Source organism: Ambystoma mexicanum, chromosome 9 (genome assembly GCF_040938575.1).
Source record: "Ambystoma mexicanum isolate Mex_15411 chromosome 9, UKY_AmexF1_1, whole genome shotgun sequence".
NCBI lineage: Eukaryota > Metazoa > Chordata > Amphibia > Caudata > Ambystomatidae > Ambystoma > Ambystoma mexicanum.
In genome coordinates this window covers 1399776494-1399791695 of record NC_090931.1, presented here as the reverse complement: position 1 = coordinate 1399791695, position 15202 = coordinate 1399776494, and the positions used below count along the sequence as shown (strand labels likewise).

Sequence of the window (15202 nt, the reverse complement as noted above, 5' to 3'; positions counted from 1 at the left end):
GGTTCCCATTGATCATCAGAATAGCTGGCCAACAGCGTGATGTTGTTGGCAATCCGAATGGAATAAGCTGGTGCCGTAGTGATTCTCTTCCCCAGAGCATAACATTTTTTACATTCTTTGTCCAGCGGTGCCTTGCCTGTGGATGGGGGCACCCCTGCCCTTTTCCTTGTAGTCATGACCACAAGAGAATCTGGGGTGGCATGTCCCCGAATATAGAGAGGGTCAGTAGGAGAGGGGCGAAAATGTTTCTCCACCCGTGCGTTAACAGCCCTGGTTTGTGAAGGTGTTGGTAAGGAAGTGGCGATGCGCCTTTTGATGGAGTTAAGTAAAAGGATAACCTGGCTGGCAGGAGGCTTCTCCTTTAAAATGTCCTGCAGGAAATCTGAATTTTGGACCGCCTCTTGGGTGGCCATCTGGAAATGTTCAGCTGCTTTTTTGAGAATGGCGTTAAACGCTATCTGGTCCTCTACAGGAGATGCCTGACGCTGAGGTGGAGAGGAGGGGGGTCCATGCATATGGTATAAGGATCCGGGCTATGGGTAGGTGACAGCTAAGGCGGGTTATCCACTGGCTGCTCATCCCCCCTATCTGGGTCTGGTCAGTGGGATCCTCAAAGGGATCATCCTCTTGTATATAAGGGTCATGAGGGTTCTTCTCCTGATCTGTAAGGTCATCGACCTCCTCATGAAGTGGGCAAGCGGTTCTCTGGAATTTGGCCACTGTAGGGTAAAGGTCTTCTTCACTAGGCCTTTTAGGAGTGAATCTTTCAGAGAAGTCTATAAATGTTGCCAGTCGGTTCATACACCCTTCAAGTTTCTCCCTGGTCCATGAAGATGAGCCAGAGGGGTCCAGAGGGTGAAAGGGCTGTTCCTGGGCGTCCCCTTGCTTTGAACGCCAACACTTGTCAGAGAGAGCCGTAGATAAGGACTGAGCGTGTAGGCGTGTCTTTCGACCTGTCTTTGTGTTTATTGGCTGCTGAAATGATCTTTGCGAGACTCGCGCTAATGTTCGGTGTCACCGGGAGGTGTTTAGGCTGTTTAGACAGTTGCGCCGTAGTTTTTGACGCAACCGGAGCTTTAGTCGTCGTTGCGCTCTACTGGGTTGTCTCGACTGTCTTGTGCTGGTGCCTTTGCCTGCAGAATGCCCGACGCATGCCGCTAATGTGGTTGCGGGGAGGGCTGCTGATTGCACGAATCGGCAGGTGCCGTTGAGGAACTCGACGTACCCGTTGCCGCTTTGGACTATTTCGACGGATCCGCCTCGCCGGTTCCGGGGGTAATGTGCTTGCCTTTATTAGTAGCGGGTACGTCCCTGTCGCCATGGTGTACATTCTCCATAGAAGGACCATCGTCATGCCTGGTGGGGCCAGGGTCGGACGTCTTGGAGCGCGAGTTCTCTGCTGAGATGTCAATGGCATCGTGATCAGAGCCATGGCCGTCACTTATCTCCTCATCACTTTCTGTGACTGTGGTGGCGGGGGAGCTAATCTCTGCCTGCAACATGGCGTAGGCAGCCCACCGTTTCACTCAGCGCTCCTTGATCGTCTTAAGACACAGGAGCTGACAAGGCAGACAGGACGCCTCATGGTGATCGCGTGGGAGACACTTATGCACTGCCGGTGCGTGTCTTTCCATGGGTATTTACCCTTACAGGAAGGGCACATTTTAAATGGTGTCCTGTCCATAGCACAGGTGTATTAAAGCGACGGCAAGACCAAAGCGACAAAGAGAGGGAAGAAGGAAATACATTCTTGAAAAGAATAGCAACCCCCAGATGCCACTCTCCCAACTGTATAGGCCCGGCCACAAGGTTGATGCCGTAAACCGGAGCACCAGCCGTCGAAGTCTGTTCTTTCACCGTCTTCGTCGGTGGTTAGGAATTAATAGTCGAAGAGGGACGAATAATATATAACGACCGGAGGTTGGGAATTATAACAAATTTGCAATAAGTAAGAGCTCTGCATAAGGCGACCAGCTAGCTAGGTGGAAAAAAAGCAATCTGAGGGATCTCGACGCGTGAGGGTTTATGGGAACACTACACCTCATGTTAGGGATAGTGTTACAGGCACGCCCATGCCGATGTCCCCTTTCGATCCTCGAAAGACAAGATGCAATACTTCGTGGTTACCACTAGATGTTGGACTTATGTACAGCATGTGATTCTAAGCAGATTCCCAAGCATCAAAAACAAAAGTTCAACGTTGGTCCCCCTCTGCTGGGCTTAGACCTTTCATAGTTCAACAACACTTGCTGGGGCTCCCTTCCCCAAGCATTTTACAATTTGGGTCTTCCTCAGTCGGGCTCAGACCGAATTTCGGAGGTCGAAGACTTTCGAATGTGCGTGGCTTTCTTACAGACCACTGCAGGACCACTTAAATGCAGAATTCAATGTTCATCTTTTCCTCTCCCCTTCTCTCAGGGTTAATTTTGTTCACTTTTGCGTTTACAGTCCATTCACTTGTATTGCTACAAATGCACCTTTCACTGAGACTTTCGAGTGGGCTACTCCCTTTCGACAGACCACTCCGTTACTCAGTATCACTGATTCCACAGCTGCCCTTACTTTAAAGTTCATTCACAGGTCTGCCTTTCCTTGCGTCTCATCGACACACGTGCAGCCTTCACTTGCGATATATCATTGCAAACTTCAATCTTTCTTAGCACACACCGGTCTCTCAGGTTGCTTGCCAACTCACTGGCTGTGTGTGGATCTTTCTTGCTTTTTCAATTTCCAATTCATGAGTCAAGGTTGGTACCACAGGCTTGGCCTCACCTCCCCAACTCTGTCGTTCACCTGGGAGGGTCGCTGGGGTCCTTGAAAGACAATGCACTCTTCTATATTGGCATCTGGCCTTCTCCACAAGTCTTTCGCGGCCTTGTAGAGGCAACAACTTCCTGTAAGGAACTCTTGGGGTTTTCGACCCGCTGCTCTTGTCCCTTGGTCCGTCGCTCTGCTCCAGTAGGTTTGCCTTCGCCCCGTAAGTTCTGCTTGTACTCGTTTTCCACCTTGCTCAGAGTGTCTCTCTAGGTTCCGCCTTTTATCCATGTGGGGAGAGCTAATAGGAATCAGGTGTATGCACTTGAAGTCAAGTGCCTGACTTTGCCTGACCCGATTAGCGGGACATGTCCAGTATGATGTATGAGAGAGTCTTGTTACTCTCAGTCACCCTCTTCCTCTGGCTAGTGTTGGCGTAGAAAGAAGGTCGGGAGTTGTGACATTGGATTCTAAAAAATAGGAGGGGTTGGATGTACAAAAAAGGGGGAATACCATGTCTCACCATCGGCTGCCTCACCCCCACTCCATGAAGACCCCTCACCCAAGTTATCCTCCCGCACTGATCCATCCCCAGTAACTGGATCCAAAAGCGATGGCCGTGTCCTGGCCACCTGGATAACAAGTCCCAACTAATAGACAGCATTGAAGCGGTTCACGGACCAAAGTAACAAATCCATAATAGTGAGGGAAGGGCTTTGTGTTAACCCCCCAGGGAAAGAATTCAGTCTGCCTACATGAAAGGGGGGGGGGGTAGTGAGCAAAGAAATAATCACAAAGCTAGCACTCCAATACTCATGCTGCAGCCCGACATGTGCCAGACAGGACAGGCCTTGAAACACCATGAAAAATGCATCCAAACCGGCAAGTAATTCCAAGATGGTGCATCACGCCACAGACCCTGTTAAAATTGTGTGGCCTCATTAACTGCAATAGGGTTCATCTGGCAACAAATGAATGGCAGACGTTGACAAATAATGTCATAACGCATGAGATTAGAAATCCTGAAGGGATTAACTAATCACTAAGAAGAATTCAAACATCTATGGGAAATAGGTGCTTGGAAATGTGGTGGGTCAAAAGAAAAAGTCGGACTGTTTAAAAACATTCTAATTCACTTTTATTCAAATTACAAGAAAAAGACCCATCTTTCCCTATTTCTAAAGGAGGTCCCCTACCGATCTAAAGGAACTAAAAGGAGCTGGCCTGTCGTCAGGAAGGCCTAAGGCAGAAAAGTCCTCAATCCAAATCTAATTCTACCTGACCCTACCACTAAAATTACTAACTTAAACAAGTCCAGGAGATTGGCTCGATTTTCCTGGCATGCCAATAGCTTATGACAGTCTCTTTGTATCAATGTCTCCATTCCTTGGGCTGCTTGTCTAGCACGATCTGCTGTAATAGTCTCTCTTTATCCCTCGGATTAACTCTTGTAATTCTTCTACAGCAGTCTTTGGTTGTGTACTCTCTTTAGGGATGTATCTGTAACAACTTTTCTCATGATACATTCTCGCCTTCTTGTTGGTGGTTGTAGACCTCTCGTAATCTACTGAGGCAGGCTTTCTCAGCTTGGTTGTGGTTTCTTACCACTTGAAATGTTCACTCTCCTGGGTTCTCTCTTTGTAACTATCTTTTTCACTTGATAGTCTAGTCTTGTCTGGCCTCCTTTATTACAAGATGTTATGCCACTGTTTCTCCCCTTTTCATCTTGGTGCTCATATAGTAATTTCCCTCCTTTATCAGGTATTTGTTTGAAGTCTTCATAGACTTCCCACCCAGAGTTATTCAATATCCTCTTTATCAGCTTTACACAGTTCCAATTACACAGGTTTATATTAAGTAACTCGTGAGTACTGGGACGAGTTTCTCTTCTTTCTTCGTTTATCTGGTCGTTGTTCAGAGTCTGCATATACTTCCCATAGAGGGGTACTGGATCTCCTCTATCAGCTTTACAAAGTTCCAAGTGCATGGGTTTGTATGAGTAACTCGTTGTGAATACTGGGACGAGTTTCATCTTCTCTTGTATTCTGCTGCCTGGGTGGCCACCCACTTTTCCTGTGTTCCCTTACCTCTCTGTAAGTTCTGGAACGTTATAGGCCATGGGATTTGCTCAGGTTTGCTCAGGTTCATCTTTGAAACTGCCTTTCCGAGTCCTCGATTTCCTCGCGCCCCCCGTTCTCGGTTTCACTTTTGCCATATACGGAACTTGATGTTGGGAAGTTGTTCACACTTTCACTTGCCTTCTCGAATGGCCTCAGCGTGCTTTGTCAGGGCGTCCTGCCCACTACGATATGTATGTGGTCTCCACCTGACATAGGACTCTGCTTTCCTGTTTCACAATGGCTCCTCCGTTGTTGAGTACCCTAGGCCTCAAGCATCTTACTCTGGTGTTATGCAGCTCTTCGAAAGTCGCTGGCTCGCCTCAGGTCTGCCTCTCCAAGGTGTGTTCACATCAGGGGTCTTCCCCGGCCTAGGATACTCTTTGCTTCTCCATGTTCGTCCACTCGTCCCAGCTAAGTATGCGTCTTCTCTTAAAGAGGCATTCTCCCTTCCTTCTCCGGGCTGGTTGGTTCCAGCATTACTATCAGCCAAATACATAGATGTCACATAGCAGACAGTCCCATGTATGCCGCTATGCTGTGTGGCTTAGGGAGTTCCTCACAGGAGCGGGAGTCTTTGCCCTCAAAAGGGGAGGATCCCCCTTTGGAAGAAGGGACAAATCCCTTCGATTTGTCACAGAAAGCACAGTGGAGGAGAGAATTTCAATGAAGGCAGAAATCCTGGATGCTGCTCACTTGACACAAGGGGAGAATGCTGAAGAGAGAAACATGGGGAAGGTTTTGCCTGTGAGAAAGCAGTTCAGGTTTGGAAGGAGAGACTGTGAGCGGCTAAGACCTGGAAGCCCTGGAGAGACACATTTACCAGAGGTTAGCATCTCCAAACCACCTCCCAAGCCCCAGGGAAATTGGAGAGCCACAAACTGAGGATTTCCACTAGCAAACCCTGAGAAAGAGAAGAAGAGAAACCTAGATCCGTGGCAGGAGGGTCACATAATATAGCCTGCATGAAAAGTACACTGAATGAGGTTTGGGGGATAAAGGAACATACCCATTTGTCAAGGCGTAAAAACTAAGAATACCAATGGCTAAGAAATACCAGAACTCTATACTGGGAACCCCAAGGTCTGGGAAAGAAGTGAAGTGAAAAACAAGAACCCCAAAGTCTGGGAAAGACCGTACGAGAATGCAGAGAAGGCCTAAAATAAAAGCTACGAAACTCAAGGTCCTGAGGAAACCTGGAGAACATGTCAAGAATCCCATGCTCTGGGAGTGACCTGAACTGAAGACTGACAAACCTATGGTCCTGAAGAGACGTAGATGAGGGTTCATAGTCATTTTTTCGAATTCAAAAATGTCGAAAGTCATTTTTTCGAAAAAATAATGTCGAAAAAAAAGTTGCATTTTATTTTTAATACGTTTTTGTATTCGAAATGGGGGGTTCCCTCCAACCCCCCCTTTTTATTTATTTTTTGGTTTACCCAATTTTTTTATTTATTCCCGGACCCCAAAATAAATATATAATTAAAAAAAAGGAATTCGACTTTTTTTTTCCCGGCATAATTTTTTCGAAAAAATTGTCTTTCAACATTTTTTTTTCTCGAAAAAATGACTGCCCACCGTAGATGAGGGTTCAAAAATAATCAAGAAGTTTGAAAGGTACCCACCCATCCTGACATCCTGACAAACCGGATACCTGGGAGAGGTCTTCAAAGAGCTAGTGAAAGCAGGGAGACTGTTTATAAGCCTGTTTATAAGCCTGGAAGAGCGTTCCCAGGAGAAGTTGCTTGTTTTGTTTTGGTAGAATATTTAAGTCTAGGATTCAAGAACCTTTTCTTGGCAAACTATTGAAACATTTGTATTACTATCCTAGGGTACATAGGAGGCTAATAGACTTGTTAGGATTAGGTTTTGGAACTTTCTGTTGGTCAGATTGTTATATGTTACTTTACACAAAAGGGTGTCCCAAGGAGGGTGTAGGGACATGTTAGTATAGGTTAAGAACTTTATGATTTGGACACTAACCTACAAAGGAGTCAGACAACTGGAGAGATCTCCACTTTAAGTTAACCCATCCTTGACACTCTTTATAAAAATAAAAGACAGCACTAATGTTTGTAGATTATCCCTTAGTACCTGCATTTAGTCCAACCCTTTCCCTAAAGAAAGTAATAAAATCAATCGTTTTAAACATTAATAACTTTATGTAAATTGTATCATTGCTGAGCCTTTTCACAGCTCTGTGCATTATTAACAAATTAATCTATTTAATTTATTGTGTGTTCTAGTTTAAAACAAACTTTTCACACAAAAGAGCAATAACAAGAAAAACTATTAAGAACCATTAAAATCAGTTACAAAATACAGTATTTCACCATTCATGCCTAATTCACAAATTTCTCCATAAGACATCTAAAAATCATCATTGCAATTGATCAAAAATATACCAATAATGCAAACATCCCATAAAACATAGCAGCATTCATCACATATCATACAAACATTAGCAACACAATACTATTGTTACAGCAGAAGACTTAATACACCAATGTAAAAACATCTATCTTCAATGCCACAGTTTGTAAAATAGCACTAATTTGTTGCGCAATAAACTTTCAACTGGGGAGGATGTGGGCATCCTCGGCTGGCCCCCTCTATTGCTCAGCGTGGTTGCCATGACCTTGTGCCACCTGCTACAATTGCGGCCCCCACACACATGAGAGGATTTTGAAGCAGCAGGAAAGCTGTTAATTTGACCATGTTTTGCACTTACGAAGCACTAATGTGCTGTATTGTTGCTCACATTGATTTGTAAAAATTAGAGCATAGGAGCTCAACTTCTGCCTCAATGTGAAATAAGACCTTTCTGGCTTGCAAATGTAAATACATGTAGCTTGACATTTTTACGTCTGCGTCCACCCAACTTGTAAGGCTCTCTGGCGCCCGAAGGGTCCTTGTCTGTGCTATCAACAACTGCAGAAATAAATATTACGAAATGTACAAGACAGTGACAAAAATGTTTCAGATTCCAATACCTTGGTATTGCAGAGTGAGAGAGAATATACCTAGTTGTATACAACTCATACTGATAATCTTATTTAGATAGAGACTGCAGGAATTGAGGTTTGTCCCATCTCCCTGTTAGGCTAGGGAGGTGAGCCTGCACCGCAAAACCTTCCCTAGGGCTAGAGGCAAGTGGGACCTCACTGGGAGAGACTCTCCCCTTAGGGGACAAGGACTCCCGTTCCTGTGAGGAACTCCCTTCACCAGTAAACATGATGGCAAATATGAGTCTGCCAAACCCTGACAACTATCAGGACTGGGCCAAAGAGAAAGATAACGAATGCTTATATTCCGAAGAAAGAGGAACTGTCTCTTTAAGAAAAGGAACAAGTTACTTACCTGTAACTGTTGTTCTCCAGCATGGGTCTGGCATGGATTCACATGCTCATGAATATTCCCCGTCGTCAGGCTGGGAATCCTCGGTAAAGAAAAAACCAGTATCAGTTTCGTTTCTGATCTGTCTTTCGTAGTAGTAACCAATCACTGGTCTCTGCGTCATACTGACCACAGCCAATGACTGCCCTCTACCTAAGCCCCGCCTCTGGCAGCCATCTTCAGATTTGGAAGCACGTGAAGTGGCAGTATGACCAAGTGAAGAGCCGCAGAGGGGTAGGCGGGAGGGTTCGCATGTGAATCCATGCCAGACCCATGCTGGAGAACAACAGTTACAGGTAAGTAACTTGTTCCTTCTCCAGCATGGGGTCTGGCATGGATTCACATGCTCATGAATAAAGAATACATAGCAGTACACACATGCACAACCACGGGAGGTGGCAAAGGCTCAACATTAAGCATCACATCAAACTCAACATTAAGCATCTTACCTCCTCACCAGGCTCACCTCAGGCGAACAGGTTGCGCAGCACTGCTTGGCCGACCCTGGACTCCTCCCTGGAATCCCGATCGACGCAGTAGAATTTCGTGAAGGTGTGCGTCGACCTCCACGTAGCAGCCCTGCATATGTCCAGCAGGGGCACACCAGATAGGAACGCCGTGGTAGCTGCGATCGCTCTGGTGGAATGGGCTCTCGGACGGCCAGGCAGCGGTCGGTTTGCCAACCGGTGACAGTACATGATACAGCCGGAGAGCCATCTGGAAATGGAAGCCTTCGAGAGAGCCTTCCCCTGATTGACAGGTCCAAAGTTTACAAAGAGTTGTGACGTCTTCCGAAAACACTTCGTGCGGTCCACGTAGAACTTCAGCGCTCTAGCCACATCCAGCGAGTGCAAAGTCCTCTCAGCCGGCGACGAAGGCGACGGGAAGAACACAGGTAACACCAAGGGTTCGTTGAGATGGAAGTCCGACGGTACCTTGGGCATGAAGGAGGGGTGTGTCCTGAGCACTACCCTCGTGTCGTGAAAAGTGAAGTATGGAGCCTTGCAGGAAAGGGCCTGGATCTCTCCCACCCCGTCGTGCGGAGGTTATGGCCACGAGAAACGCTGTTTTCCACGACAGAAACTTTAACTGAGCCGAGTGTAAAGGCTCGAACGGAGGTCCCATGAGCTTTGTCAGCACCACGTTGAGCTCCCACGCCGGGGCCGGAGCCTTCACCGGCGGGAACGATCTGAATAGTCCCTTCATGAACTCCTTCACCAGACGATGAGACCACAAGGATGTCCGCCCCGTGGTTCTGGTGTAACGGGAGATCGCAGCAAGATGAATCTTGATGGACGCGTGTGCCAGCCCAGCCTTGGCCAGCGTCAGCAGGTACGGCAGTACTTGGGGAGCCGTAATCCGTAGAGGGTTAATCTTCTGTGCGCGGCACCAGACAGAGAACCTCTTCCATTTGTGTCCGTAGCACTTAAGAGTCGAGGACGCCCTGGCCTTTGCAAGAACCTCTCTGCAGTCGGCCGGTATGTCGTATCCTCCAAACTCTAGCGCTGCAGGAGCCAGGCCTGCAAGTTCAGTGACTTGGGGTCGTGGTGGAGGATGGCGCCTCCTTCCCTGGAGAGTAGATCCGCGTCCGCCGGCAGCTTGATTGGCGGGGACGCTGACAAGTCCAGAAGGTCCGGGAACCAAATCTGCCTCGGCCACGCAGGTGCGACGAGGATCATCCTGCACCGTGACCTCTTGAGCTGGTTGACGAGCCGGATTAGCAGAGGCAGGGGAGGGAACGCGTAGAGGAACAGGCCCTCCCAGGGGAACGAGAAAGCATCGCCCATGCTCCTCGCCTGGGGAAACCTGCTGGCAAACCTCCGGCACTTGGTGTTCGTCGCCGTCGCGAACAGGTCGATCTGGGGTGTGCCCCACCGTCGGAAGAGGCGATCCACTAGATCCTGCCGTAGTTCCCACTCGTGGCACGAGCGCAGCTCCCTGCTGAGTGAGTCGGCGATGGTGTTTTTTATCCCTGCCAGATGAAACGGCACCAGAAATATCCCTTGGGCGATGGCCCAATGCCACAGGTCCTGCGCCTCCTTGGACAGCGCTGGGGACCTGGTTCCGCCCTGTTTCCTGATGTAGAACATGGTGGTGGTGTTGTCCGTGAAGATCCTCACCACCTTGCCCTTGAGGGACGGAAGGAAGGACCTGAGGGCCCAAAACACTGCACGGAGCTCCAGGACGTTGATGTGCAGGGACTTCTCCGTCGGGAGCCAAAGTCCTCTTGCGTGCAGATTTTTGGTGTGCGCTCCCCACCCTTCCAGGGAGGCATCCGTGGTCACTGTCTCCTGGTGGGCTGGGGTCTGGAAGTCCATGCCCGCCGTCAGATGCGCGCGGGTGCCCCACCACCGTATCGCTCGTCGGAAGCTCTCGTCGAGCTTGATCCTCTCCTCGAAGCTGCCCGTCGTCTGGATCCAACGCGCATCCAAGAATTCTTGCAGCGGGCGCATCCGGAGCCTGCACATGGGAACGAGGTAGATGCAGGAAGAAGACATCCCGAGGAGGGACTTGACGGACCTCACTTTGGCCGCGTCGGACACCAACATCCGTTGCACCTTGCCCAAGATGGTCCTGGTCCTCTCCTCCGACGGGGAGGCCAGAAGGGACACTGTGTTGAGCCTCGCCCCCAGAAACAGTGCGTCTTGCGCGGGCACCAGGTGGGATTTGGCGTAGTTCACAGAGAATCCCAGGTCCGTGAGAAGTTGGACGGTCCTTGCCGTGTGGACCACGGCGAGCTCCCTCGTCTCGGCGCGGATGAGCCAGTCGTCCAGGTAGGGGTAGACGTGGATCCCCTCGCGGCGCAGCTGCGCCGCCACCGGTGCGAGGCACTTGGTGAATACCCTGGGTGCCGACCGTAGTCCGAAGGGGAGGGCTTTGAACTGGTAGTGGCGCCCTTGGACCACGAACCTGAGGAATTGTGGAAGTAGGCATCCTCCAAGTCCAACGACGATAGGAAGTCTCCTTCCTCCAGCTGCCCTAGGACGTGCTGGAGGGTGACCATCCGGAACTTCTGCGCCTTGATGAACTTGTTCAGACGTCGCAGGTCTAGGATGGGGCGCCATCCTCCTGTCTTCTTCTTCACGAGGAAGTATCTCGAGTAAAGTATCCCCTCTTTGGGACGAGTTCGATGGCGCCCTTTCTGAGCATCGCCTTTACCGCCAGAAGAAGTTGAGGAACGTGAAGTTCTTTCCTGGCCACGGGGGGTACGCGCGGGCATCTTCTCTGAAACTCGAGTGCGTGTCCCCGGGCCAGAGCGTCCAGCACCCAACGGTCGGTGGAGATGGACTCCCACACGCTGACGAAGCTCGCCAGCCGGCCTCCCACCGGGGTGCTTCGGTGGGGGCCCGACCCCACGGCCGGTTCAATCCTGCTTGGACGCGGCCTTGCCGCCTTGACCTCCTTGGCGACGACGGCGGGGTCCGCTAGACTTGCCTCGTCCTCTGTAGGCCTCTTGCGACGACGAGCGGGCCGCTTGACGTTAGGAAGCGAAACCGCTGCCGGAGCCTTTGGAGGCGCCCTTGCCTCCGCTGCTCCGAAAGGGCGTCCGTCGTTGCTGCAGGACTCCAAGGGCCCGGGCCGCCTCAGTATCCGCCTTAATGGCCTGAAGGGAATCGTCCACGGCCTTCCCAAACAGGTTGTTCCCGTCGAAGGGCATGTCCAGGACTCTGGTCTGGACGTCTTGTCGGAAGTCCGTAGCTTTGAGCCATCCACGACGTCGAAGGCAAACGCCGTTGCCCAACTGGCGGAACCCAGTGTCGGCGATGTCCGTCGCCACGGTGATGGCGTGGTCCGAGGCCACCTCACCTTCCTGCAGGATCTCCAGGGCCTCCGCCCTCTTGCCGTCCGGCAGAAAATCCAGCAGGGGAGCCATCTTGAACCAGAGCTCCCTGTCGTAGCGAGCCACGATCGCCAAGGCGTTGGCCGCTTTAATCGTCGTCGCCGCCGACGAGGTGACTCTGCGTCCCATCGCATCCAATTTCTTTCCCTCGCCGTCCGGCGGGGAAGTCGATGTGGAGGCCGCACCCCCCCTGCTTTCTTCCTGGCCGCCGCGGAGACGACGGAATCCGGGGTAGGCTGCGCCCGGAGGCACAGGGGGGCCGTGTCCGGGACCCGGTACTTTTTCTCGTACCGGTCTCTTCTAGCTGGCGTCGTGGAAGGATTCTTGAGGAGGGTAAGGCCCTCATCCCAAATGTCGTCCAATAGAGGCACTGCGAGGACCGTCTTCCTCTTGGCCTCGCGCCGCTGATAAAGGAAGCCTTCCTTTTTCTTCTCCTCAGGGCAGAGTTGGAAAAGCTCGGAAGCCCTGGAGATCATGGAGTGGAACGATCCGATCTCGTCGGGCGGGGAAGCCCTGGCGGGAGGCGACGACGGAATATCCTCGTGGTATGCCTCGTCGTCCGTACCTGTCGCCGCCGTGTCAGTCCCCGTATCATCCCCTCGGGTGGACGGGGAGGAGGGCTGGACGGGGTGCGACGGCTGAAAAGGAGGTGGAGGATGGATCCTTCTTTCCTTGGTAGGGGGAACACCAGAAGGTCCCGGTTCTGGATCCCCCGACGGGAGAGGTTCCTCCGTCGGCAACGGTAGCCTCGTCCTTATCTCGGAGCATAAGGACTGTATGGCCAACAAAATGGCCGCCGAGTTGTCTTACGGCGCTGGCAGAGGGGAATCCGACGGGCGAGCAGGGCCCCGTCGGTATCCTCGACGATGTCGTCGTCGTCACCTGCGTCGGGGTCCACTCCGACGGGCTGGTCTTCCTCCACGCCTAGGCCGTGGCTTAAGACCTTGATCAGCTCCTCTTCTGAGGTTGAGGCCGAATCTACGACGACGCCCTGCCCCCCCTTCTTCTTTCCCACGGGGGGTTTCACGGGGGTTCTGTCGATGGGCACAAAAGAAGACTCCCTCCGAGGAGGCAGGGAGATTCTGGGCCCTGAGGTCGCCACCACTGGTGTAGCCTCCACAGGCTTAGCCAGGGCCGCCGCGACCTTCTCGATAGAGGGCTTGGTCGGATGGATCAAGGCCTTCACCACCTTAGGTGCGCTCACCGCCTTATCCTTGAGGGAGGGGGCACTGCCACGCTCCTCCTCTGCCTTAGAGCTCGACCGGGGCCTCTCCAGGAGCTTCGCCGGGTGCTCGGCCTTCCTCTTACCCGACCCAGAGCGTTGGCTCGTGGTTGATGGTGCCGGGGAGGGTGCGCCCTGCCTGGCGCCCGTAGAGCCCGACCGTTCGGCGCTCCCGGTGCCAGCGGACTCGCGGTGCTTAGCCTTATGTTGGGCCCCCGTCGCCGGGGCGCCCTCAAAGGTCTTAGAAGACCGCTCGGATTTCCTCTTCTTCTCGCCGGACGGGCTCTTACCCTCCAGCCAGTTGGCGAGACGTTGATGGCGGTCCTTCATGGTCCGTTCCGACATGTTGCCGCAAAACGCACAGTCCTTCTCCACGTGCGTCTTGTCCTCATGAAGGCAGTAAAGGCAGAAAGAGTGTTCGTCCTCCTTGAAGACGTTCTGCAGCTGGCATCCAGGGCAGACCCTGAACAGCTTTCCGGGCGTCGAGCTTCCCTTCTCCTGGGCCATCTCCGAGACCGGGCCTGAGAAGCTTCTGGAGTCCTCCGAAGCGTAGCTCGACGAAATCTTCACCCTTGAGGGGCGCAGACGAATCCGACACGGGTCCCCGTTGATCGGATGTAGGATCGGTGGAGCTTGAGGCTCTTTTGACCGAAAAAAATCGAAGTTTTTGTGAAAAAGCGCGAAAAAATAGCACTAACGCTCGAGAGCAATAGCACGAGGATCCCAACACATGAACGTGCGGTAAAAATCTGAAGATGGCTGCCAGAGGCGGGGCTTAGGTAGAGGGCAGTCATTGGCTGTGGTCAGTATGACGCAGAGACCAGTGATTGGTTACTACTACGAAAGACAGATCAGAAACGAAACTGATACTGGTTTTTTCTTTACCGAGGATTCCCAGCCTGACGACGGGGAATATTCATGAGCATGTGAATCCATGCCAGACCCCATGCTGGAGAAAGTGACCAACTTAGACAAGGAACACTTGTGAAGTTCGAAGTGAAAAGAAAGATCAGGAGCAAGAGAGGAAGGTGTCTCCATGCACATGCAGGGGAGGTCTCCTGGTAACGTGAACCTGGGAAGAGGCAGAGCTCAGATAAATCCAAATCTGCTGGGAACGCTGAGAAGCCAGCGTAACCGAGAGCCTGAGAAGGGACAAACGGAACAGGGCTTGCGAATCGGTGCTGGTCTGACCATGAGAATCATGGTGGGCAGCTTGCCGACGCAACTATGCAGATAACACAGGAAAGCTGCAACAAACGGAGCGACTGCACGCAAGCACATGCGATAGACGCAGAGGAAGTCAGCTCAATAGTGTGGTGGAGAAATAAAACAGTCACCGGACGTGTAAGATCACCGAAGACATTTCCTGGCGAGACCTAAGGTAACAGGGGACAGGGGAGGTATGGGAAGCTCATGGAATATTATTATACACCATGAATAACTCATCTTAGTACTATTGAAAAAAAACCTTAAAATAAATCTATTGAATTTTAACTGTGATAAGGCAAGGAGGAGAGCAATACCACTCTCTGAAGAAGAACTGAATGGAAGTAGACTATTCTTGTTGAATGTGAACTGTGACAATCTGAGAAAGAGAACAATATTGATCCCTGAAGGGCAGAAGAATGGACATGTGATATCCTTGTTAAAACCGAATTGCGCAAATACAAGAAAAAGAATAATAATGATCCCGAAAAGGGAGGGGGAAGGAGAGTGAGAAAACCTTAACGTCAATATTAATGAACATAAGTGTTTTGGATAAAAAAGAGGGACACAGATATACCCAAAGGAGGGAATAATAAAGTGAATTATCTCTTTGTCCTGGAAGGAAAGCTAAACCTGCAGAAGAGTGGAACCTAAGAAAAGAAAAGA

General features: G+C 51.0%; 1 protein-coding gene across 1 annotated transcript in view; it reads right to left on the bottom strand.

Annotated features, from left to right (window-relative positions):
• The window catches only part of SMARCAL1 (SNF2 related chromatin remodeling annealing helicase 1), a 979995-nt gene that overhangs the window by 144253 nt on the left and 820540 nt on the right, over positions 1-15202 (bottom strand). The gene's annotated exons all lie outside the window — the stretch shown is intronic.